The sequence below is a fragment of the Ovis canadensis genome, chromosome 2, assembly GCF_042477335.2.
Source record: "Ovis canadensis isolate MfBH-ARS-UI-01 breed Bighorn chromosome 2, ARS-UI_OviCan_v2, whole genome shotgun sequence".
NCBI lineage: Eukaryota > Metazoa > Chordata > Mammalia > Artiodactyla > Bovidae > Ovis > Ovis canadensis.
In genome coordinates this window covers 131,812,132-131,837,573 of record NC_091246.1, presented here as the reverse complement: position 1 = coordinate 131,837,573, position 25,442 = coordinate 131,812,132, and positions in this window count along the sequence as shown.

Genomic DNA, 25,442 nt, shown 5'->3' with positions numbered 1-25,442 from the left:
ATGAAGAACTGTGACGAGGTGATTACTATAAAAGTGAGGATAGTGATTACTTTCTTTGGATGGGGGAAATAGGGCTTTGAGGTAGGGATAGGACACATGGAGGAACTTCAGAGATAACTGGCAAAGTTTTACATTTTGACTTGGGTGATGATTTCAAGAGTGGTGTTTTATGTGGCCTCTCCTGTTTCCCCCTGATGTTTAATGATGTTGAACATCTTTGCCTGTTTACCATTTCCATGTCTTCTTTGGAAAACTTTAATCAGAGATTCTACACATTTTAAAATTGGATTGTTTGTTCTCTTGCTGTTTGCTTGTATATGTTCTTTACGTATTTTGGATATTAGACACTTATCAGATATATGATTTGCAATACTTTTCTCTCACTCTGTAGGTTACCTTTACATTTTGGTGACGGCTTCCTTTGCTGTGGAGAAGCATTTTAGTTTGATGTTGCTGCACTTATTTCTGCTTTTGTTGCTTGTGCTTCGGGTATGATATCCATAAAATCACTGCCAAGACCAATTTTAAGAATCTTTTCCCCTTTGATTTTGTCTAGAAGTTTTATGATTTCAAGTATGTTCAAGCCTTTAATTGTTTTGAGTTAATTTTTGTGCATGGTGTGAAATAGTGGTCCAGTTTAATTCGTTTGCTTGTGGCTATTCAGTTTTCCCAGCACATTTTTTTAAAGAGACTTTCCTTTTCCCATTATATATTTTGACTCATTTATCATAAATTAGTTGACATTTCATATGTTGGTTTATTTCTAGGCCCTCTATTCTGTTCCTTTGATCTATGTGTCTGATTTTATGCCAATATCATACTGTTTTAATTATTATAGGTTTGAAATACAAATATAGTTTAAAATTATGGCATGTGATTTTTTTTCTCAAGATTGCTTTGCCTATGCAAACGTATTAATTGAAGGAATTTTTAGAAGTATAATAATAAAGGAGTTGATTCTCCAGTTATATCAACTGACTTGATATTGAGTTATTATATCAAGGTTATTATACATATTATATAATATATATGAAAATTATAATAAATAAAATAACAGCTTACTTTTATACAGCACTGTGACATGTCAGGCACTGTTCTAAGTGTTTTACTATGGACCTTTGTAATTCCCACTTTATAGAGCTGATTTTGAAGTGTAAAGGATTGCTCAGACTCAGGAAATCGGAGAAATAGGATATCCATAGTGAAAGTGAAATTCCAAAATTACAAAATTACAGCTTCCAAAATTACATATTAAAACTTTGGGGGCTACAGAGACATAAGATGAATCTCTTGGAAAGGGACTGATTGACTCAGCTGTGTCTAACTTTTTGTGACCCTATGAACTGTAGCCCATCAGACTCCTCTGTCCATGAGATTTCCCAGGCAAGAATACTGTAGTGGGTTGCCATTCCCTTCTCCAGGAGATCTTCCCGACCGGGGATCTTCCTGACCCAAGGATTGAACCCAGGTCTCCCAAATTGCAGGTGCATTCTTTACCATCTGAGCGACCAGGAAAGCCCTGCAAGCAACTTAACTCCAGAATCACTTTATTTTTTTAAAATAGTAAATATTTCAATGTTTGTTAGATATGTTATAATAGATATTAATTGAATACCTATATCTATATGTTATTCTAATCCTGAAACTTTGCTTCTCAAAATTTCCTTTGTCTTGATTCCTGACAGGCAAGTGAATTTTGATTTTCATTTTTTTTAAAGTTTTGCTTTGATTTGGATATTGAGGTAAAGCCATGAGCAGAAGAGAAGCAGGAACAGATATTCCAATTTACAAAGATATTTCAAGAAATAATTTCACAAATTATATTCTGCCAAATCAACTATGATACATTCCAAAGGTACTAACCTTGGCAGCATTTAAATTCCAACTTGATATGCATATATGTGTGTGTATATACACAGACACATATGTGTATATATATATATATATCTGGGTATAGGAATCACTATTTTAAAAAATACATAAATAGGGCCTATCCTTTTATTTCTATACAGCTATATTCTTAGCCTATGGACTACCCAATGAATTAAAATCTTCACTGGCAATTAATTTATTTTGTCCACCGTGTGCATGGCATTTAATTAAACCTTGGGAAAAGAAGCACCAGCAAGAACACCACAGGATCTTGATATGAACATACTAACTTGGGTGGCGGATAAATTAGACTCTCTTAGTTGCATTTGGCAAGAACAATTCAGTAAAAAATGAAAGGTTGCTTTTTAGGGGAGAAAGATTCTGAGGTCAAAAGAGTAATGAATGATCAAAGAAGGACTGGGATTCAACAGACCCTTAGGAAAATTAAGATTTGAAAGGTTGGAAGTTTGCATCTCCTATCGGTACCACTTAGTTTTTCTGCATCAGTATTTTTCTCTCATCAAACCAGACTCCTTTCATTGTTCTGGCTCGTAGCACTACTAACAGCTTCCAAAATTACATATTAAAACTTCGGGGGCTACAGAGACATAAGATGAATCTCTTGGAAAGGGACTGATTGACTCAACTTGGGTCAGTTCAGTTCAGTTCAGTTCAGTAGCTCAGTCATGTCCGACTCTTTGCGACCCCATGAATCACAGCACGCCAGGCCTCCCTGTCCATCACCAACTCCCAGAGTTCACTCAGACTCACGTGCATCAAGTCAGTGATGCCATCCAGCCATCTCATCCTCTGTCGTCCTCTTCTCCTCCTGTCCTCAATCCCTCCCAGCATCAGAGTCTTTTCCAGTGAGTCAGCTCTTCGCATGAGGTGTCCAAAGTACTGGAGTTTCAGCTTCAGCATCATTGCCTCCAAAGAAATGTCAGGGCTGATCTCCTTCAGAATGGACTGGTTGGATCTCCTTGCAGTCCAAGGGACTCTCAACTTGGGTCAGCTAGTTGCAAACTCCTGGACTAATCAATGGTGGCAGAACAGTTCCTGTAGAAAGCATAAAGATGGAATGTGAGAAGGGACAGTTCCTATAAGAAGGTATTTGGAATGATATTCTCAGAAGAATGGAATGGAGCCTGAAAATAAAAAATAGTTGTTCACTATAGAAATGGAAAATAAATGCCAATATTTTATGCCAGTTTTGACAAAATGCTACTGTAACTCTAAATATGATTTTGGTCTGCTTTATTAAGGTATAATTTACATAAAGTAAAATTCAACATTTAATTGTGTAGGTTGATGAATCTTAACAAATGGTTACATTTGTTCAGCAACTACCACAATAATGATGTAGAGAATTTCCGGCACCCCCAAAATTCTCTAGTACCCTTTTGCAGTCAATTTCCTCCTCTAAGTTGTTGAGTGCATTGGCCTCAGTTGTTTATACTACTATTTTATTATTCTTTTAACGTCTGAAATTTCTCGAGTGATACTCCCTTTGTCATTCCTGTTATTGGAAATTTGTTATCTTCTCTTTTTTTCTTGATCAGTCTGACTAGAGACTTATCAATCTCGATATTTTCAATGAATCAATGTCTAATTATAACTTTGAAAATAAATAAGTTAAAAATCTTAAACTTTAAAAAATCTTAAAATTTTTTCAATAAAAATTTTTAATTTAAACTTTTGTAATTGTAATATAAATATAGATGTTTCTGAATTAAAATGTTCATACCATGGTGACTGAAAAGATAGCACAATACTTTTATAATTTATTATTTTTTCTCCTTTATATTTCTATAACAACACGAGTGTTATCTTCAAAGTTATTTTTTTACTTTTCCGATATACCATTTACTAATAATATATTTATGAAATACAAGAAACAAAGTTCCACAGCCTCATCCTATATATCTGGCAGGCTTAACTTTTTGAAATGTGCACACTTTTGTTGCTACAGTCATGCATCGAAGTGAAACATTTCTACCTCTGTCCAAAATGTTGCATGTCTCCCTCTTTAAATTTTGAGCTAATAAGCTTGATTGACACCCTTGAAAAATCTATGCCACAAATAATTCAATTTTCTTTTTAAACTTTTAACAAAATCTTTGACTCATTTCTTTCTTTTTTTTTTGGAAATCCTCAGAGTAGTGAATATATGTATGTGCGTGTGTGTGTGTGTGTGTGTGTATGTGTGTGTGGGTGCAGGTGCATATATGCATATGTACAATACAAAATTGAAGAAACAAGGATTTCTCCCACTAGACAGCCTCAGATATTCCAGAGAATTTGAAAGATTCTTATAAGAGCTCTTAAAAGTGGTGATAGCAACATATCACTTAGCCCTTTAGAATTAAGGGAAGACAGATATTGAGAGATGATCACTTTTAGTAATAAGGTCCTTGGCTGACCAATGAGAGAGTAGGGAGGAATGAAAGAAATAAGTATGATTCTGATTTACATCAGAATCCATAACTCCGTTGTTGGAGGCTGTGGTGGGCGTGGGAAGCTTTAGAAGAAGAAGGCTCTTTTCCTCTTCCACAGAGGATTAGAATGTTCTGTCTTTAGAAATTAATCTTTTCCTTTGAAAGACATGTTTAGTTGTGTTGTGGTGTGTGTGTGTGTGTGTGTGTGTGTGTGTGTATCAATGTGAACTTTCACTGAGTGAGAACTACATAGGACTACATAGAAATCAGTCCTCCAGGACTGATCTTGGACTGTTCTGAGGGACTTGGTTGTCAAAGACCATCATAGATTATCCTATTGGAACAACAGGGCTTTCTAATGGATTCAGTGGAAAAAATGAACATCTTGAAAGAAAAGAATGGATCATGGAATGATATCATATCCTGTAGTTGTTAACTGGGCGTTTCCTGAGAGACAGACCATACAGAGAAGCAAGACAGATAACTGAAAACTTGATGTGTGTGTCATCTTGCTTATCTTTGTCTTGATATTATGGGAGAAGTCATGGTTAGCATTTGCTTAAAATAGTTTTAACATCCATGTCTGAATTTCTTTTAATCCCCCAAACTCCAGTAAATTCTGATTCATTTATACAGTCGAGTGTAGTGAATTTGTGGAGAATTAATGAAAGGGCTCAACTGGAAGTACAATATGCCTGCTGTTCAGCCAGGGCTCGGGTCCATGCAGACAGAGTGGCAGCTGTCATGGACGCTGTGTCTAGGAATGTCCAGGCAGCGAAAAAGTGAGCGGTGGTTCATGGCATAGCTGTCATCACAGATGAGTATGTGACTTAGAGGATCGGGGGGGCAGCTTGTTAAGGCTACTTCGCCTTCTTTGGTCATTCTCTTTTCGGGCATAGATTGGTGAAGGTCTCCCTCTTGAGACAAACACACACACACACTTTAATCAGTTTAATTGAACTATGTGCTATAGTATTTACCCCCTCTGGATTGTAAAATTCTCAAAGATAGAGAATTATTTATCTTTTATTTAATGTGCAATACAAATACTTAATATGGTTCTGTATATTGTGAGGTACCTTAATAAATACCAATTTATTGAATAACTGTTTTTTATTGCATTTAAGAAGTTGCTTAGGTCATATCACTTTGGGATTTCCCCCTTTCTTCCTTCCTTCCTTTCTCCCCTCCTTGCTTCCCTTTCTTCCATCTTTACCATTTTTCCTCTCTTTTCCCCACTCTTATCTCTCTTTTCTTTCTAACCTTTCTGCTGAGAAGACTTTTATTTTGCTTTAGGCCATGTTTTATAGAATTAGCTTTGTATTTATTTTTTTGAATTCTATGTTCTAGTAAAGGGTAGCATTTTAAAAGTATTTTTCAAAGGTTGCACTTATGTTATTTTCAAGTTCATCTCTTGATTCAAGTAAGTAGAATTCACTTTAAATAGAGTATTATTTGATATCTGTCAAAGGCATTGAAAGATCTTAAAATTATAGCCTAGTGTACTCTCTTGTCTTATATTATACCAATGATAATCCACAGAAAGTCAGAGGGTTTCCATGTGTAAATTTGATTTTAAATGAAGTTTTATTGAACCTGTCCCACTCAAAAATTCTTAACTTACAAAATACTGAATGAGTCTGTTTCTCTTGGGAAAAATAAAAACCGTATTCTGAACTGAAAGAAATTCATTCTTTCATTCAGCATCTTATTTGTGCCTTCTGAGTTATCATGAACTATTGTATTTGTTACTTATATGATTTGCTACTTTTGTGAAGTAAAAGCTTTTCAAGGTAAAATTTATAAATACATAGCATTTTCAATAGAGTCGGACACAACTGAGCGACTTCACTTTCACTTTTCACTTTCATGCATTGGAGAAGGAAATGGCAACCCACTCCAGTGTTCTTGCCTGGAGAATCCCAGAGACAGAGGAGCCTGGTGGGCTGCCGTCTATGAGGTCGCACAGAGTTGGACACGACTGAAGCGACTTAGCAGCAGCAGCATTTTCAATATAATAATTTCTTTATCAATACTTTTCTTTAAAAAATATATTTATATAGTTGGTGGAGGCACAAAGAATAGCAGGAAATATTCCTTCCTCAGGGCTGGTTTAGTAACAGTGATGGGTAAGGAGAAGCCAATGGCATAAAATCAAGTTCACGATTCTGCCAGTTACTAAAGTATTAATCTCTGTTAAAGGGAATTTTAGTCCTGAGGGTTATTGCCAAGCACCTGCAAGGTGGAGAGCTGTTTCTTGGTTCCTGGCCATGTGTGTATGGTTTCAGTATGTAGGTGGAGAAAAACTTGGTGGGAATGATTCCTCTGTTGGCAGCAAGCAATGGGCAGTCATAACTTTTCTTGGAGAGAAATGAGATAGGGTGCTCAATGGAAAGGGAATTGCTCTCCTGGAATATGTGTCTCACTCTGATAGTTAAAACTTGGAAAAAAGTCCACTATTGGAATATACCCATGTAATCCTTCCATCCATTCATGTATCCATTTTGTTATTCATTCACTCATGTAGATGCTGACCGATTGGATGAAACGTTTTTTCTGTTAATCCCCAAAATGAGCTGTCATCTGAGACAGGTTGTGTTCTGTGTTTCCTTTTTTTGCAGCTGTCAAGGACTTGATTTCCTTTCATTTTAACATTTAAAATTATGAGATTATTAAATTTCAAATTATGAAAGAAATTAATGTTTAATACCAAAAAGTGTAGACTAATTTGAAGAAGATTGAGAAAAAGCTAGGAAAAAGAATTCACTGTAGCTCCACTATACAAATAAACATTGCTAACTTTCTTTAGTTTCTCTTTTCTAATATGCTGAAAAGTTGCAACCATATTAACTTCATCATCATAAGGGCACAAGTAGTAAGTTAGTAGTATATCAGCTTTCACTTTAGGCTCTGTATTCTTGGGATCCTATGTAAGGACACATAGCTGATTTAAGCAGAAAAATAAAATTCACTGAAGATATCAGATAGCTCATGGAATATCTGGGAGAGACAGAATCAGACTTGGAGGCTACAGAGTTGGAAACATCACCCATATCATACCATAGGGTTGCTTTCTTAGCAACCCCGTGGTTGCTTCCAGGCACAGATCCCACAAAGTCTATTGCTGGACCTCTGTAACCACTACTTCGAACAGCTAAATGCAGTTGCTCTCACCTTACTAGAACAGATCTTATGAAATGCTTGTTTCTTCAATTGCATTTGAACTGAAGATTTGCAATACTACTTCTGAGTGTCACAGCCAAGTCTTCTAGCCTTTACCCTGACTGTAAAGTTTCCTTTACAGAAAACTGAAAAAATGAACTCCTGGCATGGATTGAGAATATGGCAAATTCTCCAAATATAAGAAGAGCTTTGAAAGGTACCAGTGACCCTTAAGCATGGAAAATGCCCAATAAATTTTCCCCATGGCTGTGCAACATTGCTATACCCTCGTTTCTTTTTTTAAAAACTTCTAAAACAAGATCAACAATAGCAACAGCCAAATGCTCCAACCTATTTAAACCCAACAAGCTCTCGAATAAGTAAAACCTGATGCACCCTTTCTCTAAAAGCAAGACAACATAAAATCTCACTGGGTTTTGCATCCAGCTCCATGTCCAGTGGAGCTGTCAAGTCTTTAGCTTATAGTAGTTCTCCTGTGGTTTCATTATGCCCCTGTCATATAGCCTATAACATATGGATTAAATTATAAAGTAAAACCCAGCAATCAAATAAATAAAACACATACAATAATAAAAATGGAAATGTTAGCAAATGTTAGCAAAATCCTCACATTGTTTATGTATTTTACTCAAAACAATCTTAGATATTCAAAATAAAATTAACCACCAAGAGTAACAATATCTATTTTTTTTCAATATCATTATTAAACTGTGAGAATAAGCCTTCTACATGTCTCAAATCTAAAGATTGTTTTGGCATCTTGTATCCTAGTGATGCATATGAATTTCTTTTGCCTTTGAATGTACTATGATATATACTGTAAGAGTTAGAAATGTTTATTTCCTTTAATTGGAGTCCTAGGGTGTGGCTATTTTCTATAGGAAAAAATGACTTCTATTTTATTGCTGTATCATGTGTAATTTGAAGGTAGTGTGGCAACAATTAGGGATTCAAATATAAGTTACAACTAAAAATATTGTAATGCTAGTAATACCAAAAAATTCAGTTGAAGGTGACCATCAGAAGGAACTTTTTTTTTTCCTCACTGTGGTTTTTTCTTTTTAATTAATTGATTAATTTTAGTTGGAGTCTAATTACTTCACAGTATTGTGGAGGTTTTTGGCATACATTGACATGAATTAGCCACAGGTGTATATGTGTCCCCCCATCCTGAACCCGCCTCCCACCTCCCTCCCCACCCCATCCCTCTGGGTTGTCCCAGAGCACCGGCTAAGTGCCCTGCTTCATGCATCAAACTTGCACTGGTCATCTGTTTCACATATGGTAATATACACGTTTCAGTGCTATTCTCTCAAATCATCCCACCCTCACCTTCTCCCAGAGTCCAAAAGTCTGTTCTTTACATCTGTTCTTTTGCTGTCTTGCATATAGAGTCATCGTTACTGTCTTTCTAAATTCCTTATACATGCGCTAATATACTGTATTGGTGTTTCTCTTTCTGGCTTACTTCACTCTGTATCATAGGCTCCAGTTTCATCCACCTCATTAGAACTCACTCAGATGCATTCTTTTGTTTATAGCTGAGTAATAGTCCATTGTGTATATGTACCACAACTTCCTTATCCGTTTGTCTGCTGATGGACATCTAGGCTGCTTTCATATCCTAGCTATTATAAACAGTGCTGCAATGAACAGTGGGGGTACATGTGTCTCTTTCAGTTCTGGTTTTGTCCATGTGTATGCCCAGCAGTGGGATTGCCGGGTTGTAAGGCAGTTCAACTGAGCGACTTCACTTTCACTTTTCACTTTCATGCATTGGCGAAGGAGATGGTAACCCACTCCAGTATTTTTGCCTGGAGAGTGCCAGGGCCAGAGGAGCCCAGTGGGCTGCTGTCTATGGGGTAGCTCAGAGTTGGACACGACTGAAGCGACTTAGCAGAAGCAGCAGCAGCAGCAGCAGCAAGGCAGTTCTATTTCCAGTTTTTTTTAGGAATCTCTACACTTTTCTCCATAGTGGCTGTACTAGTTTGCATTCCCATCAACAGTATAAAAGGGCTCCCTTTCCCACACAGTCTCTCCAGCATTTATTGTTTGTAGACTTTTTGATGGCAAACATTCTGACCACTGTGAGATGGTACCTCATTGTGGTTTTGATTTGCATTTCTCTGACAATGACTGATGTTGAGCATCTTTTTATGTGTGTGTTAGCTATCTGTATGTCAGAAGAAACATTAGCACATGTATCCATGGCTTAGGACACATATTGGGACTATTTTAACTTATTATTCTAAGTGATAATAAAAAATTTTTTCTTTGGAATTGGATTGTGTGATTCATACTCCATTTATATAGCTTAAAATGTGGAAAGCATGCATTTTATTTTAACACAGTCAACTAAGGAGTCATAGCTCTGAAATGAATGAATGTCAGTATGTCTCACTCAGCCTTACCTCTTCCAAAACTTCCTTTTAGAATAAAAGGTCCTAAAGCTCTCATGAAGTTTAATTTTTAAAATAAAGGTTTTTTCCCCTCCCCATTAAAGTGGATTATGGCCCATAAGAAAGGTTAAAAGAGTCTGACCTCTATCAGTCCATGCTTATGTTGCAGTTAACTAAACAAAGCTTGTAGAGCAGGAGCGCCCAGCAGTGGAAAGGATGAGTCCTCTGGGGGGAAGAGGCCTGCTCCTCCATCCTGGCCCCTCCATCCTGGCCCCACTACTGAACAGCTTTGACTTTGGGCCAAGTGTCTGACTGCTCTGAGCCCACTTTCCTTATTTATAGGATGGATCGTCATCCCTCGTTCGTTGGTGGGTTGCAAGCATTATATGAGGTAACGTAGTGCCCATAAGAGTGCCGGGAGCCTGACGGTCGCCTGGACAAAACAGCTGTTGAGGTACTCAGTGTGTGTCAGTCTCTCAGTTGTGTCCAACGCTTGGTGACCCCCTGGACTGTAGCCTTCCAGGCTCCTCTGTCCACAGAATTTTCCAGACAAGAATACTGGAGCGAGTTGCCATTTCCTCCTCCAGGGGAACCTTCCTGACCTAGGGATAGAACCTGCATCTCCTGTGTCTCCTCCACTGCAGGCAGATTCTTTACCACTGAGCCACCAGTGAAGCCCCTGAGTTACTTTACCTTCCGCTTTCTCATTTTCTCATCTGTGTGTCTTAAAATCTTTATCTTCCAAGGCCATTGAGAGGACAGGAGAGAAATACTGGGTATGTATGTAGCATTTGGCTTTTAGTAAATGGCAGTTATTTAGGGTTTTTATGTTCCAGATAACATTCTCAATGAGGAAAAATGCTACTTCTTTTTTGTCTAAACTTGAAGAGTTGATTGTTTATTGTATTTCAGTGTTGCAAAATGGACATAAATTTGGCTGGAAAATAAATTGTTACCTGAGGAGGAGCAGGGCCAAATGGAAGTATAATATATTCTCAGAGTTAATATATTAATTTGGTAAACAGCAATGAAATGAGAAGGCAAGTTAGGTTGAAAAGAGTTGAGGCCAACTGGGTAACACTATTTGATGAAGAAGGTAGAATAGAACCAAAGTCTCAGTTAAATAAGTCTGATGATGAGGTGAGTACTTGTCATAGTTTGGGAGAATAACTGCCAAGGCCCAAGTTGCATAACTGGGCCAATTTAACCTACAGGAATTCTAGCCTGTCCCCATGGGCTCTCATTTTCCCCAGGAAAGTGACAAAGGATTGCAGATAACTTTCTCAGCTGACTCATCGGAGTCTAACAAACAAGGGAGCCTGATGTTTCTGATGAGGAAACTATACACGTGCTTCTTTTTTGGGGAGGGGGATAAATATGGATAATTTCTGGCTCCAACTAGGCCATTTTTTTTTTTTATAAAAAAGGAAACATATTCCAATCGAGCAACAACAGGTGATCTTTTCAAATACAATCTCCTCTCTCACCACACCCCTTGTCCCAGCCTGGCACTTCCCGTTCTCAGCAGGCAGGATCACTCATTTAAAAGTTAGGGCTTTCTTGAGAATAGATGATAGAAACTCAATTTGAATTAACTGGGGCAAGAGATGAATTTATTGGTTCATAAAATTGGAAAGGCAGGGATGTAAGTCAAGATGATCAGATGTAGAAGCTACTTTTTCTTTTCTCTCTGACGTTTGCTTTTGTTTCTCTGTAGCTGTTGATTTATTCTCCTCCACTGTAAAAGGTGAAAGCAATTCTTCCCTTCATTTTCAGTTTGAAAAGTTCTAGGGCTGGACTCATTTCTGTCACAGACTTAGGCTTCAACCAAGTACTGTGTGGCCACGGAGATAAAGTTAGTTTCCATTCAGATTGCACGTATGGGAGAGAGGGGAGATGTTATATTGTTCGAAGGAAGGGAGCGGGTGATGGGCAGCCATTCCCAGAGTGAGCCCTGGGAGTTACTGTGAGCTGGGTAATCCATCTCCACAGTCTATGGTTAGTTAGCACCTTGCACCTAATGCTTTTATTTTTCTTTTCCAATTTCTCATGCCCTGCACATTCTGCTGGAGATGAGCTTTACTTAGGAGGCTCCCTTGGTGTACTTGTTAGAGCAAGTGTGTTGAGTACTTACAGTGCGCCTGGCTTTGGTAGGGATTTGGGGATACAGAAACTGGTTCAACATGATCTCTATCTCCAAGGGACACATGCTCATGCACTCAAAACCGAGGATGTGCAAGCATTGTGTAACCTCTGCTGCAAGGCTCTGATGAATATTTTAAAACTTAATTGTGTAGTTAAACTACTGTAATCATAGTTTTAATTTATTGGAATTTTCCTCTCAGTGTTTCTTTGTATGGTACTCTATGGATCAAATTAGACTCCAGTGAGCTTAGAGCTGTGGAAGCTGAATGGTTGAATTCTCTGCTCCCCCATAGCCTCAGACAGCTACGTGTGCATGTAACGACCTGTGGGCTAGTTGCCCTGGTAACACATGTGCATTTTGCCAGACCCTCAGAAAGATGTGATCTATAATTAACCTTAAAATTAACAGACTGATGACAAAGATTTCATAACAACTCAGAAGGAGAAGCAGAAAATATTCTGGAAACTGTAGATCTGAGGAGACACTTGTAAACCCACTGAGATAGTAAAACATTATGGGATTTCAGAAGGCTGAGAGACTACAAAGCATGAACATTAGAACAATAATTGAGTGTGTTTTTCCTTCATTTTGATCCTCATATGTAAATGTTTTGAAGGAAATTAGAAAAGAGATAGTTAAAAATGTATTTAGCCCAACATCCTTTACAGATGTTAGGTGCTACATTAAAAATGGAATCTACTTTTAGAGAATTACTGATTGCATATTGTGAGCTGTCTCCTGATTCTGTCTTGGGAGTTCATTTGATTAGGTTTCCCAAAACTTACTTTATTCTCCAAAGCCAAAATGCATGCTTTTTCACACATAATTCGTTATTTTGAGTCATAAAATTGGGTGGAAGAAATACTTTTCCTAGCCTTATTGGGATGTAACTGAAATATAACATTGTTTAATTCTAAGGTGTACAACCTAGTGATTTCATATATTGCAAAATGATTCCCATGTATCACTTACATGTATCACTTCACATAATTACAATTTTTGTGTGTGTGTGTGCTGAGAATGTTTAAAATCTATCCTCTTAGCAACTTTCAAATATACCACACGGTGTTGTTAGCTATAGTCACCATGCAGTATATTATATCCCCAGAAAGGAATCATCTTTTTACTGGATGTTTGTACCCTTTCACCACCTTCACCCATTTCCTCTATCGGCCGCCCCCAACCTCTGTTCCTGTCAACCACCAATCTGTTCTCTGTTTCTGTGGTTTTAGATTTCACGTGTAAGTGACATAGTACTGTATTTGTCTCTCTGCATCTGACTTATTTCACTTAGCATTAATAACCTCAAGGTTCATCTGTGGCAATATTTCCTTCTTTTTATGGCTGAAAAATAATAAAATATGGGTAATAATAAAAAATGATTGTGGTGGTGGTTTTAATCACCAAGTTGTATCTGACTCTTTGCAACCCCATGGACTGTATTCTTTAACATCTCATCTGATTTCATGTCTTGGCTATTGTATATAATGCTGCAATGAACATGGGATTGCAGACATCTCTTCATGATCCTGTTTTCATTTCTTTTGGCTATATGCTCAGAAGTAGAGTTCCTTAATCATACAATAGTTCTATTTTTACCTTTAGGAGAAACTATATACTTTCATAGTAGTTGCACCAATTTACATTCCTATCAGCAGTGCGCATGTTTCTTTTCTCCAATTCCTTACCAACCCTTATCTCTTGGCTTTTTTGTGATGGGCATTCTAACACATGTGAGGTGATATCTGTTGTGGTTTTGATGTGCATTTTTTTTTAATGATTAGTGATATTGAGCACCTTTTCATGTAACTGTTAGTCATTTGAATATCTTCTTTGGAAAAATGTCTATTCATATCTTCTGCCCATTTTTAAACTGGATTATTTGTCTTTCTGCTATTGGTTTATTTATTTATTTATTTTTTTACTGAAGGATAATTGCTTTATAGAATTTTATTGTTTTTTGTCAAACGTCAACATGAATTAGCCACAGGTGTACAGGAAGGGATATATGCTATTGGGTTTTATGAGTTTCTTACATGTTTTTGACTTTAACTCCTTATCAGATATGCGGTTTGTAACTATTTTCTCTCATTCTGTAGGATGCCTTTCATTTGCTGTGCAGAAGCTTTTTAGTTTGTTGTACTCCCTCTTGTTTCTTTTCACTTTTGTTGCTGTGTGTCATGTCTATAAAATTGTTGTCGAGATCAATGTCAAGGAGCTTCCCTCCTATGTTTTCATCTGGGAGTTTTATGGTTTCAGGTCATACCTTTGTCTTTAACCCACTTCAAGTTAATTATTATGGTGTAATATATTTTATTATTTTTCATGTGAATATCAAGTCTCTTTCCAAACCATTTATTGAAGAGACTATCTTTTCTCCATTGAACATTCATGGTTCTTTTTTCAAATATTACTTGACTGTATACGCATGGGTTTATTCCTGGGCTCTGGATTCTGTTCCATAGGTGTCTGTTTTTATGACAATACCACACTGTTTTGATTACTATAGCTTTGAAATATAATTTGAAACAAAAAGTATGATGCCTCTAACTTTGTTCTTTCTCAAGATTGCTTTGACTTTTCGGAGTCTTTTGCGGTTCTGTAGGATTTTGGGATTGTTTTCTATATTTTTGTGAAAAATGCTATTGGAATTTGATAAGATCACATTTTTTTTTACCATTTTTAAAAGTTTGTTTTTAATTATAGGATAATTACTTTACAATGTTATGTTTCTGCCATACATCAACATGAATCAGCCATAGGTATACATATATCCTGCCCTTTTAAACCTCTCTCCACCTCCCAGCTCATCCCACCCCTCTAGGATATCACAGAGCACTAGGTTGAGCTCCCTTCATAATTCAGCAAAGTCCCACCGCCTATTTATTTTACATATGGTAATGCATATGTTTCAGTGCTAGGCTCTCAATTTGTCCCACCTTCTTCTTCCTTCCCTGTGTCCACAAATCTGTTCTCTATGTCTGCATCTTTATTGCTGCCCTACAAATAGGTTCATCAGCACCATCTTTCAAGATTCCATGTATATACATTGATAGATGATATTTGTTTTTCTCTTTCTGACTTACTTCTTTCTGTATAACGGTCTCTAGGTTCATGCACCTCACTACAACTGACTCAAATTCATTCCTTTTTACGGCTCAGTAATGCTCTATCTCATGTTTGTGCCACAGCTTCTTCATCCATTCATTTGTTGATGAACGCCTAGGTTGCTGACTGTTGTAAATAGTGCGGAATGTGTCAGGGCACATGTGTCTTCCTGCATTGTGGTTTTCTCAGGTATATGCCCAGGAATGGGATTGCTGGATCATATGATAGTTTTAGTCCTGGTTTTTAAAGAAAGCTACATACCATTCCCCATACTGGCTGTATCAATTTACATTCCCACTGACTGCAAGAGGGTTCCTCTTTCTCCACGTCCTCTCCAGCGTTTATTGTTTGTAGATTTTTTGATGATGGCCATTCTGACTGGTGTGAGGTGATGCTTCATTGTAGTCTTGATTTTGCATTTCTCTAATAATAAGTGATACTGAGCATTTTTCATGTGTGATAAGGATTGTATTGAATCTATAGATTGCTTTTGATAGTATGGACATTTTAACAATACGAATTCTTCCAGTTCTTGGACGTTGGATATTGTCCCATTTACTTCAGTCTTCTATTTCATTAATGTCTGACAGTTTTCAGTGTACAGATCTTCACCTCCTTGGTGATATTTATTCATAAGCATTTTATTGTTTTTGTTTCTAAATCTCCCTTGTAAGTAGGATTGTTTTCCTTATTTTTTTTTAATCAGATAATTTGTTGGTAGCACAGTTTTCCCTCATTATCTGTGAAAGATTTAAGACCATTGTACCAAAATTCAAGGATGCTCAAATCCCTTATATAAAACAGTGTAGTAGAGTTGGCCCTCTTTATTCTCAGGTTCTGTATCTACTGACACTGAGGGCCAACTCTATATAGAAATATCACTGATATTTGTGTGTTGATTTTGTCTCCTGCAATGTTACTTCATTTGTTGACTAGTTCTAAGAGTTTTTGGTGGAATTTTTAGGATTTTCTATATGTAAGATCATTACATCTGCAAGCAGTTTTTCTTCTTTTTTATGATTTGGATGCCTTTTCTTTTCTATCTTGTTTTTTTGGGGGGGGGCGCCTAATTTCTCTGGCTAGAACATCTAGTTCTGTACAGAATATGAGTAGTCAAAGCGGGCACCTTGTCTTGTTTTGTCTTAGAGGAAAAGCTTTCAACCTTTCACTCTTGAGTGTGGTTAGCTGTAGGCTTGTCATATGGCTTTACTGTATTGAGGTATATTCTTTGTAGATTCAATTTGTTGAGAGATTTTATCATAAATAGGTATTGAATTTTGTCAAATGCTTACATTGGTATCTGCACATTTGAGTAAGCAGTCTTGTCTTCCAGACTTTATAGATTCACTTTGGCAGGGAGAGTCCTTCACCAGTCACTCAGCTTTGGATAATGTCCTAGCTAATGGGTCAGCTAGTGGTGTCCTTGGGCTAGTGGGGCTTGCTTTCAGTCTCCATTTGGGCAAAGATACTGCCCATGCCCAGGTCAGGGGATGCCATTGTCTGGGCTCCATGTTTAAGCAGGTTCACCGGGTGGGCTCCCTAACGGTGGGAGGCTGCTGACTGTGCTCTGCAGTCAACTGGGGCTGCTAACTTGGGCTCTCGGTCCCCTCTGGTAGGGTGAGTTGGCTGGCTTTTTCCTTGCAGGGTTGTGCCACTCGTTGGACTCTTCGATTAGATAGGGGCTACAGGCGTGGCTCTGAAATTGCTCCTAGTCAGATGGAGTCTTAGACTGTGATCCCCAACGTGAGGGTGCTGCTGGATGTACTTGGTGTTCAGATGGGACCAGCAGCAGGGTTTTGAGGTTGGATAAGACCTCTAGGTGTGCTCTGAGGTCAGGTGGGGATGCAGATTATGCCCTCAAGTTGGACAGGGCCAAAGGCTGGGCTTCACAATCAGGGAGACTGATAAACATGCTCCTCTGCTGTGGAAGGTCACTGGTCAGGCTCTCTGGTTCAGCGGGGCCTCCACGTGTGTCCTGCAGTTGAGTGGGACTTGAGATGTACTCTACAGTCAGAGGGGCTGCTGTCTGGGCTCCTTTATGAATTGGGCTGTCAGCTTTGCTCCACAATTGGACAGGGTCACTGACTGATATTCCTGCCTGGGCAAGACTATAGGTATGTTCAGTAACTGGGCAAGGCCTGGGCTGGGCTCTGCTGCTGGGAGGGCGGTACTGCCCTAAGTGTCAGCCTAGGCCTGACCATAGGCTGCCCAGAATCACTGTTCAGGCTGCTTAGTTATACGAGGCCAGAGGCAGCACTTAACAGTCAGACAGGACTGCTGGCGAGATGCCTGACCCCAGCAAGACTGTAGGAGGGGCTCTGCGGCTGTCCAGAGTTTCCGCTCAGGCCTTTTCCTTTCAAGGGACTGGATACCATAGCTGACAGTTTGGGGCTGTGAATTTAGTTCTCTGCCTGAGTGGGGTCATGGAAGCAGGCTTGCCGGCTGGTGACTGGAATTAGGCAGAACTGCCCATGGAGCTTGCTGGCCGGAGAAGGGCCACTGGCTAGACTGCAGGTGTATGGACCTCTGACTGGCCTCTCCACTTGCTCGCAGCTGTGAGGAGGCTTGTGGTGGGCCAAAGTCTGAGTGCTGCTTGCTCTAAGTCATCCTTCTTCTACTGAGATAAAGTGCAGCCTGAGCAACCTCTTAGCATCTGGCTGTTGCTAGGTGCCATTAACCCCCCACCCTGTTACCAGGCAACGGTTTCCATGGGACCTGTTACTGGTCCTGCTCAACCACTGGTGGGTGCCACAGCAGGTCACTCCCCCAAGAACCCAACTGGCAATGAGTGACTGTTAGTGGGCCATTCAGCCAATGGTGGCAGAGTGGTGGTCGTCAGGTGGAGAGTGAGGTAAGAGGCCAATCCTGGCCTTCTCCCCAGGACCTTCCAGCTCACCGGACCTGGGCTGATGGGTGAACTAGGGCCCAGGGAACAGGCTCGGGGTTGTTTCCTGCAGGGCTCCAGAGCCCTTGCCAAGGCCACCCACTGGCTGGACCCAGGCCTTAAGGTAGCAGTGAAACTTTCCCCCTCTTGGCCTCTGAGACCTAATAGCAGAGGCAGTCCATCTGGGTCCTGGTCTGAGAGACCTGCCCCCTATGTTTGGGCGGCCTGAGGGCCAGTTGGGTCTTGCATGCCTGGCTCCTTCAGTGATGATGGCTGGGCAAGGTCTGGGGATCTGACCTTTCTTTCAGTTCAGTTCAGTCGCTCAGTTGTGTCCTACTCTGTGACCCCATGAATTGCAGCACACCAGGCCTCCCTGTCCATCATCAACTCCTGGAGTTCACCCAAACTCATGTGCATCGAGTCGGTGATGCCACCCAGCCATCTCATCCTCTGTTGTCCCCTTCTCCTCCTGTCCCCAATCCCTCCCAGCATCAGGGTCTTTTCCAATGAGTCAACTCTTCACATGAGGTGGCCAAAGTATTGAAGTTTCAGCCTCAGCATCAGTCCTTCCAAAGAACACCCAGGACTGATATCCTTTAGGATGGACTGGTTGGATCTCCTTGCAGTCCAAGGGACTCTGACCTTTAGGGAGCTGCCAATTGAGATCTGCCTCCTCTTAGCTAGGACTGGACACCCAGAGGGTGAAAGTTACACCTGGGAGCCTTGCCCTTTCTTGTCAGAACCAATAACATCTGTTTGGGGGGTCGGAGAAAGCAATGGCACCCCACCCCAGTACTCTTGCCTGGAAAATCCCATGGATGGAGGAGCCTGGTAGGCTGCAGTCCATGGGGTTGCTAAGAGTCAGACACGACTGAGCAACTTCCCTTTCACTTTTCACTTTCATGCATTGGAGAAGGAAATGGCAACCCACTCCAGTGTTCTTGCCTGGAGAATCCCAGGGACGGGGAAGCCTGGTGGGCTTCCGTCTATGGGGTCGCACAGAGCCGGACACGACTGAAGCGACTTAGCAGCAGCAGCAGCAGGGGGAGATTTACAGGAACGTCATTACCTGACCATGACCTGACCTCAAGAACAAAGGCTCTGACACTTTGAAGCTTACAACTAACCATGCTCCTCCTTCATGTTTTCTAGGAAAGGGTTTTGGTGAGAGCTGTCAGGAGTCTGGGGTTTAAGGCACGACCCACCCATCTCCTTGCATGACCCTCAATAAACCTTTATCTGTTCCAAACTCCGATGTTTTGGTATTGTTTGGCTTCACTCTGCGATGGGCACATGGACTTGCGTTTCGGTAACACTGTGTGTCTGTCAACCCCTCAGTGGTCAAGCCTTGCAGATTTTCCCAGCGTTCCCTGAGATGCGAGTCCCAACTGGGGTCCTTGTGAAGTGTCCCACAGGCTGTGAAGCTGAAGTCCACCCTGGGCTCTGTCTCTCCCACTGGCAGAACCATGGCACAGGCTGGCCGTCTCCCCACTACAGGGAGCGCTGTGCCGAGCAGTCTCAGTGAAGGTGGCTGTGGTTGGAGGGTAGCTGCTCCTCTCACCCTTCCAGTGTAGTCTTCCTAGAGGACCCCCATTCTAGAATTTTCACAGTGGTGTCTTATCTACGATTAGTTGCTAGTTGGTCTTTTTGTGGTGGAACTGAAGAACAACTGATGTTGCTGTCTTGATGATGTCACTCTCTGGGTGAAGTGTCTCGACACTTCAGTTTGTATTGGGCATGTTTTGTGCAGAAATGGGAATAATTTACTATTAAAGGGGCCACTGGTTCTAGTACATAAAATTGTTGTAAACAGATATAGCTACTGTATACTTTTTGTGCCCAAATGTATGAATGACAATCAGGCATTGAAACCCTCCAGGGAAGAAGGGAGGAAAGCTCTCCTGATAAGGACTCCCAGGGAAAGTTTACAGAATTGACTAGGGAACAGATGCAGTGAAGAAGTGGATTAGTATACATAAATATTTACAAGGAAGACAAAACATATTCAGACATTTTTCTCACGGTGAATCAAACATAGTTGAAATTAGCCAGCACTGGCATCTTCTTGACTTTCTTCTTGTTTTTTTTTTTATCTAGCCTCCCTCTTCCTTTGGTTGTTTCTTGGCAGATCAGCATAAATACTCAGAAAATATCTCTGAAGGCTTATTCCTATGAAAAGACAAGATTAAAGTGGATTCTTTATGCTCTTAAATCAGTTGGGCTGCTTAATATGTTGCTAGTACCAAAAATTTATTCAGCCTTCAACAGATTTTTCATGGCTTCCTCATTTTTCCTTCTTCTGACATAACTTCTGTTTCATGGTGAATGAAATCTTGTTTTCAGCAATTTCAAAGTAACTTCACCTTACCCACATGATTTTAGGGATCAGAGAAGAGGCCAGATTAAATATTAACCTTCAGCTGTGTTGTTCATGCTGACACTCAGGCAAATCTTGAGTTTTCTAGGCTGATGTTTAACAAGGGATCCTATTTCTTCCAGCTATAGGCTAGAAATTATAGAATTTATGCAGAGTTGAGGTCTACTTTGTGTGAAATTAAATGATCAAATGAACACTGGAAACTTTGCAAGGCATTCTTTTTTTTTTTTATTAACCAAGTAAAGAAATCCCCTTTGTTAAAAGCTTCGAAGATTTTTGTTCTGTTTTTGCTTTTCTTTCCATCTTTTTCTCACTCTTTTATTACTTTTTCTTTTTAGTAGTGATAGGGTAAGGGGAGCAGGTGTTCCTAACTGTAAATCCTGCATCCCTGATGGGGTGGTTAAGTTCTCTAAGATTTTCTGACATCTTTGTGGATTGTCTCATAGCTATAGGACATTATTTTCCCCCTATGATATATGGGTTGTGAAGTCACTGTGTTGACTACATTAAGTACCTGGGGATTATTATGGGTTGTAAAAGAGCATGGTATAACCACTGAGTACAACATAGCAGTACTGATTCAGATTCCATTGACAGGTAGAATTGTGTATTATGTTTGAACAATATAAGTAGAGTTAGGATCATGGCTGGAAGTTAAATTATTTTTTAATTCTTCCATTGTAATTTACATATACTTTCCTTTAAAAATATTTTATTCTTCCTAGTCGATCTGAAATTGCTTTCTTCTCAAAGCTTAAGTTTTATAATGTGTTACTGTCATTCCAACCTAGTAGTAGTGTTTTCTTTAATTACTGTCAGAGGTGGGAATCAGAGCTTTGGCCTAATTTCTTGTTTCAGCATATCACTTGGCTCCCTAGATAGGTTTTATCTACTTAATTTTTACTTTCAAGTAATATAAAAATCTTTTTCTTTAGAAAAGAAGTATACTTAACTTTTTCATAAGAGAAGACTGAGATGATAAAAAATTAAGTTTAATAAACTGGTGGACTGACAATTCAAGACTCCTAGTAGAACCATATACGGGTGTTTTTTTTTTTTTTTTTAAACTTAGAAAGACAGGCATTATTGTGTTTCTACTTTCCTAGGGTTTGGGCATTGTCACAATAGTCTCCAGGCTTTCAAAGGTTTGATAATGACTTGATCCAATTGTTTAATTGCCCTAAAATCCAAGTTAGAATTGAGCAAAAGTAATTTGATAATCTTTATCTAGATATATTCCACTTTTATAACAGCAATCTTGGTTTAGGTTTTGACTACTTTTATGTTCAGAGAATTAAATGACCTCTTGGTGAAAATCAAAGTTAATAAAATGTTTAGCATTTAAAAATGATTTTTACCCTACAGCCTATATAAAGCTTCTTTTCCTATAAGGGACAATATTTTTCTGAAGTGTTTTTATGCCTAATATTGAAAGATTCACCAATCCCCATAGAAGCTCCCTGCTGAAACCTCCTGTAATGTGCTGCGAAAGGGTCTACAATAGAGCCTCTAATTCCTTATTTGTACTCCTGTCTCCTCTCTTGCCTTCCTTTTCACCTTTTCCTTTTCTCCTTGACCCTGAATTCTTTTCTTATCCATCGAAACTGCTAGAATCCCTGCTGCTAAGTCTCAGCGAGAGACTCTGTTTCCTGCAGAGGGCAGGAAATGTTGCAGCTCCTCCTTGATTGATAAGAGGTGCAGAGCCCTGCTGAGCAGCTGCAATAAGCAAATCCCTGCTTCAGTGGAAGTGGGTGTTTTTAAGCTATTGATCTCCACCTGAGAGTTTGCCTTACACAGGGTCAGAAAGGATGACGTGGCTTATTGATGTGGTCCCTGGTCAAGCAGTGGTCATATACACTGCAGAGTGATCAGGCAAATTCGGAAGGGGACGGCTAAATATGAAATGATGGCACTCGGTCATGATTCATGTTGATAATAAATATAGCAACATTGCCATAGTGGCCTTTATATTCAGTTGTTTTTGTTATGATTATTGTCATTCAAGAACTGCATTTTCCAATTAATGAAAGTACTTTAGGTACATTATCTATAATAATCACTTTTAATGATAACAACGAATATGGAAATTAGGCCAGAGCATAAAATTAAGGATATTTGAATAATTACAGTGCAATCAAGTCAAAATTACTGATGTCTTTATTTGACACTGGATTTTGTGGAAAACAGCACAAGAACACATGTGCTTTGGAAGCTGAAAGTACATCAGATTTTGACAGCACAACTGCATAAATTACCAAGTAGTTTGGGTGATTTTTTTTCTTCCATAAATCTCCAAGTAAAAATAACAGTTGCAAGGATGATTTTTGAACTAAATTAGAATGAATAAACCAATATGCAAGTAACTTCTTAAATATGTTTTCTCTCTGAAAGCAAAGTTGTATAATCTATGTTTAACACAGTGCCTAGGTAATGGTAAAATATTGTTTTTAATGTTTAAAGAGGGTGTATTATCTGACCAATAAAACTGACTAGAGTGAATTGTGTTGAATTAAGTCAGTAACCAAGCATATAAAATGCATTTGGTTGGAGGGATTAGTAGATATAAAAATGTAGTTTTATATATTGGAAATACTTTTTTATCTCATGTTAGTGTAAGCATGTAATAACTCAGTGGATTTAGAAGCATGCGTCTCAGCCAATAATATCTATGATGATACATACAAAATTAGGAGGCGTGGGCTGTGAATATTCTATTTTCTTGAGAACACAAAGTGAGTCAAGGACAAAATGGGATAAAATGGGAGTAAGGCAAATGGGATAAAAGTCTAGGCTCAACCCACTCCTAGTTTCTTCAGTAAGAGCAGCCCATCTTTTCTGTTACTATATTAAAAAAATGATTGGGGATAACTCGCTGTTCAAATAATGTCCTCCCTCCAAATAATGTGCACACTTTAATCCCCAGATCCCATTTAAAATGTTACTTTGCACATCATAAAGGACTTGTAGATGTCCTTAAGGTGATAAGGTTTAAAATAAGGAGATTATACTGGATTACCCAGGTAAACCCCATGTAATCACATGAACGCTTTAAAGCAAAAGAGAAGGCAGGAGAGTCAGGCAGAGACATGTGGCAGAAGAGGGAAAGAGAGAAGATGCTGCAGGAGGTGATGTCAGATTCCCAGGATGAAAAGGGTTTGATGCACTGTCCCTGGCTCTGAGATGCAAAAGTCCTTGTGCAGAGAAGAAAGAGGCTTTAAGAGTTAAGGGTGGCCTTTAGCCAGGAGCCAGGGAGGGAATAGGGACTTCAATTCTGAAATGGCCAGGACCTGGATTTTGCCAACAACCTGAATGAACTTGGAAGAGGGTTCTTCTGAGAGCTTCCAATAGGAGCTTAAGTTGCCAATAGTTTGCAATATTCCTGTGAAACCTGGAACAGAGAAGCCATTTGAGGCAAACTTCTTACTTACAAAACTGTTGTTTTAAGCTGCTGAATTTGTGGTTGTTAAGGCAATGAAATTAATACAGTAACACTGAGTGAAATGTACAACATACATTTAAAATGTACATCTTGATGAATTTTTCTCCTTCTATATTCCCAAGTAATCATCAAATCATTATATAGGATACTTGCAGGAGGAGATCAAGATGGTGGAACAGGACACAGCTCATCTCCTCCCACAAATACATCAAAAATACATACATGTGTGCAACAGTTCTCATAGAACACCTACTGAGTGCTGGCGAAAGATCTCATACAACCAAAAAGGCAAGAAAGACCACTAGGTAACCAGGTAGGATGAAAGAGGAAAAAAAAAAAGAAAAGGAATTGAGACAGGACCTGTGCCCCTGGTGGGAACTGTGAAAGAAGAAAAGTTCTCTCACCCTGGGAGCCCCCTTCACTGGCTGGGAGATCAGCTGGGATAGATAGGGAGCTTTGAAGGCTCAGGGGAGAGTGCAGCCACCCACCTGTGGAAGGCAGAACCATATAGCACAGATGGTCCTTGCTGCCTTGCTGCACTCCCCAGCACAAAAGACACGTGTGCTCATGTGTAGAGGCCAGGGGCTGAAACTCAGGCTTCAACCAACAAACCCAAGGAGGGGACTAGGGCTGGCTGCATGGAGACAGCCCAAGGGGACTGGAGTGTTGACCAATGTGCAACTGCAGGATGTGCTCCAGACAGAGTCCAGGTCCCCACTGTTAACTCAAAATAGCTTAAAAAGACTGAAATGTAAGACATGATATCATAAAAACCCTAGAAAAGAACACAGGCAAAACATTCTCTGACATAGAGCATGCCAATCTTTTCTTGGGTCAGTCTCCCAAGACAGTAGAAATAAAAGCAAAAATAAATAAATGACCACCTAATCAATGTACAAGCTTCTGTATAGCAAGTTAGTTAGTTAAGCCACTCAGTCATGTCCAACTCTTTGTGACCTTGTGGACTGTAGCCCACCAGGCTCCTCCATCCATGGGATTCTCCAGGCAAGAATACTGGAGTTGGTTGCCATATAGCAAAGGATACCATAAATAAAACTAAAAGACAGGTTATGGACTGGGAGAAAATATTTGATGTGACAAACAAGGGCTTATTATTTTTTTAAATGCATGCAACTCAATAACAAAAGAACCAAGCAACCCAATCAAAAAAGGGGCAGCAGACCACTCTTTGTGCTGCTGCTGCTGAAGGCTTGGAATAGGGAGGGGCCGGCATTATAATCAATGATGTTTTTCAATAAAAATATGTAAAACTTTTGCCAGAACAGTTGCACATTCCTCTTAACCACTCTTCAAAATTATTAGTGTATTTTAAATGACTACAATTAGTTTATTTTAAATTACTACACAATAAACATGTTATTGCTTTCTGAGTCAATATTTTTTTTGCAAAACTAAGTTTTAGGAGTTTCCATTTTTAAGAAGATATTTCCAAAACTAAAGTTATTTATATTACAAGATTTCTGTCATTTTTGTGCCCTCTGTGAAGAGGCAACTATTTTCTTTCTTAAGACTACTTTCTATTCTGTGTTCACAGAATAGAACATCCTCTTTGATGACTAAGAGGAACCCAGAGCTATG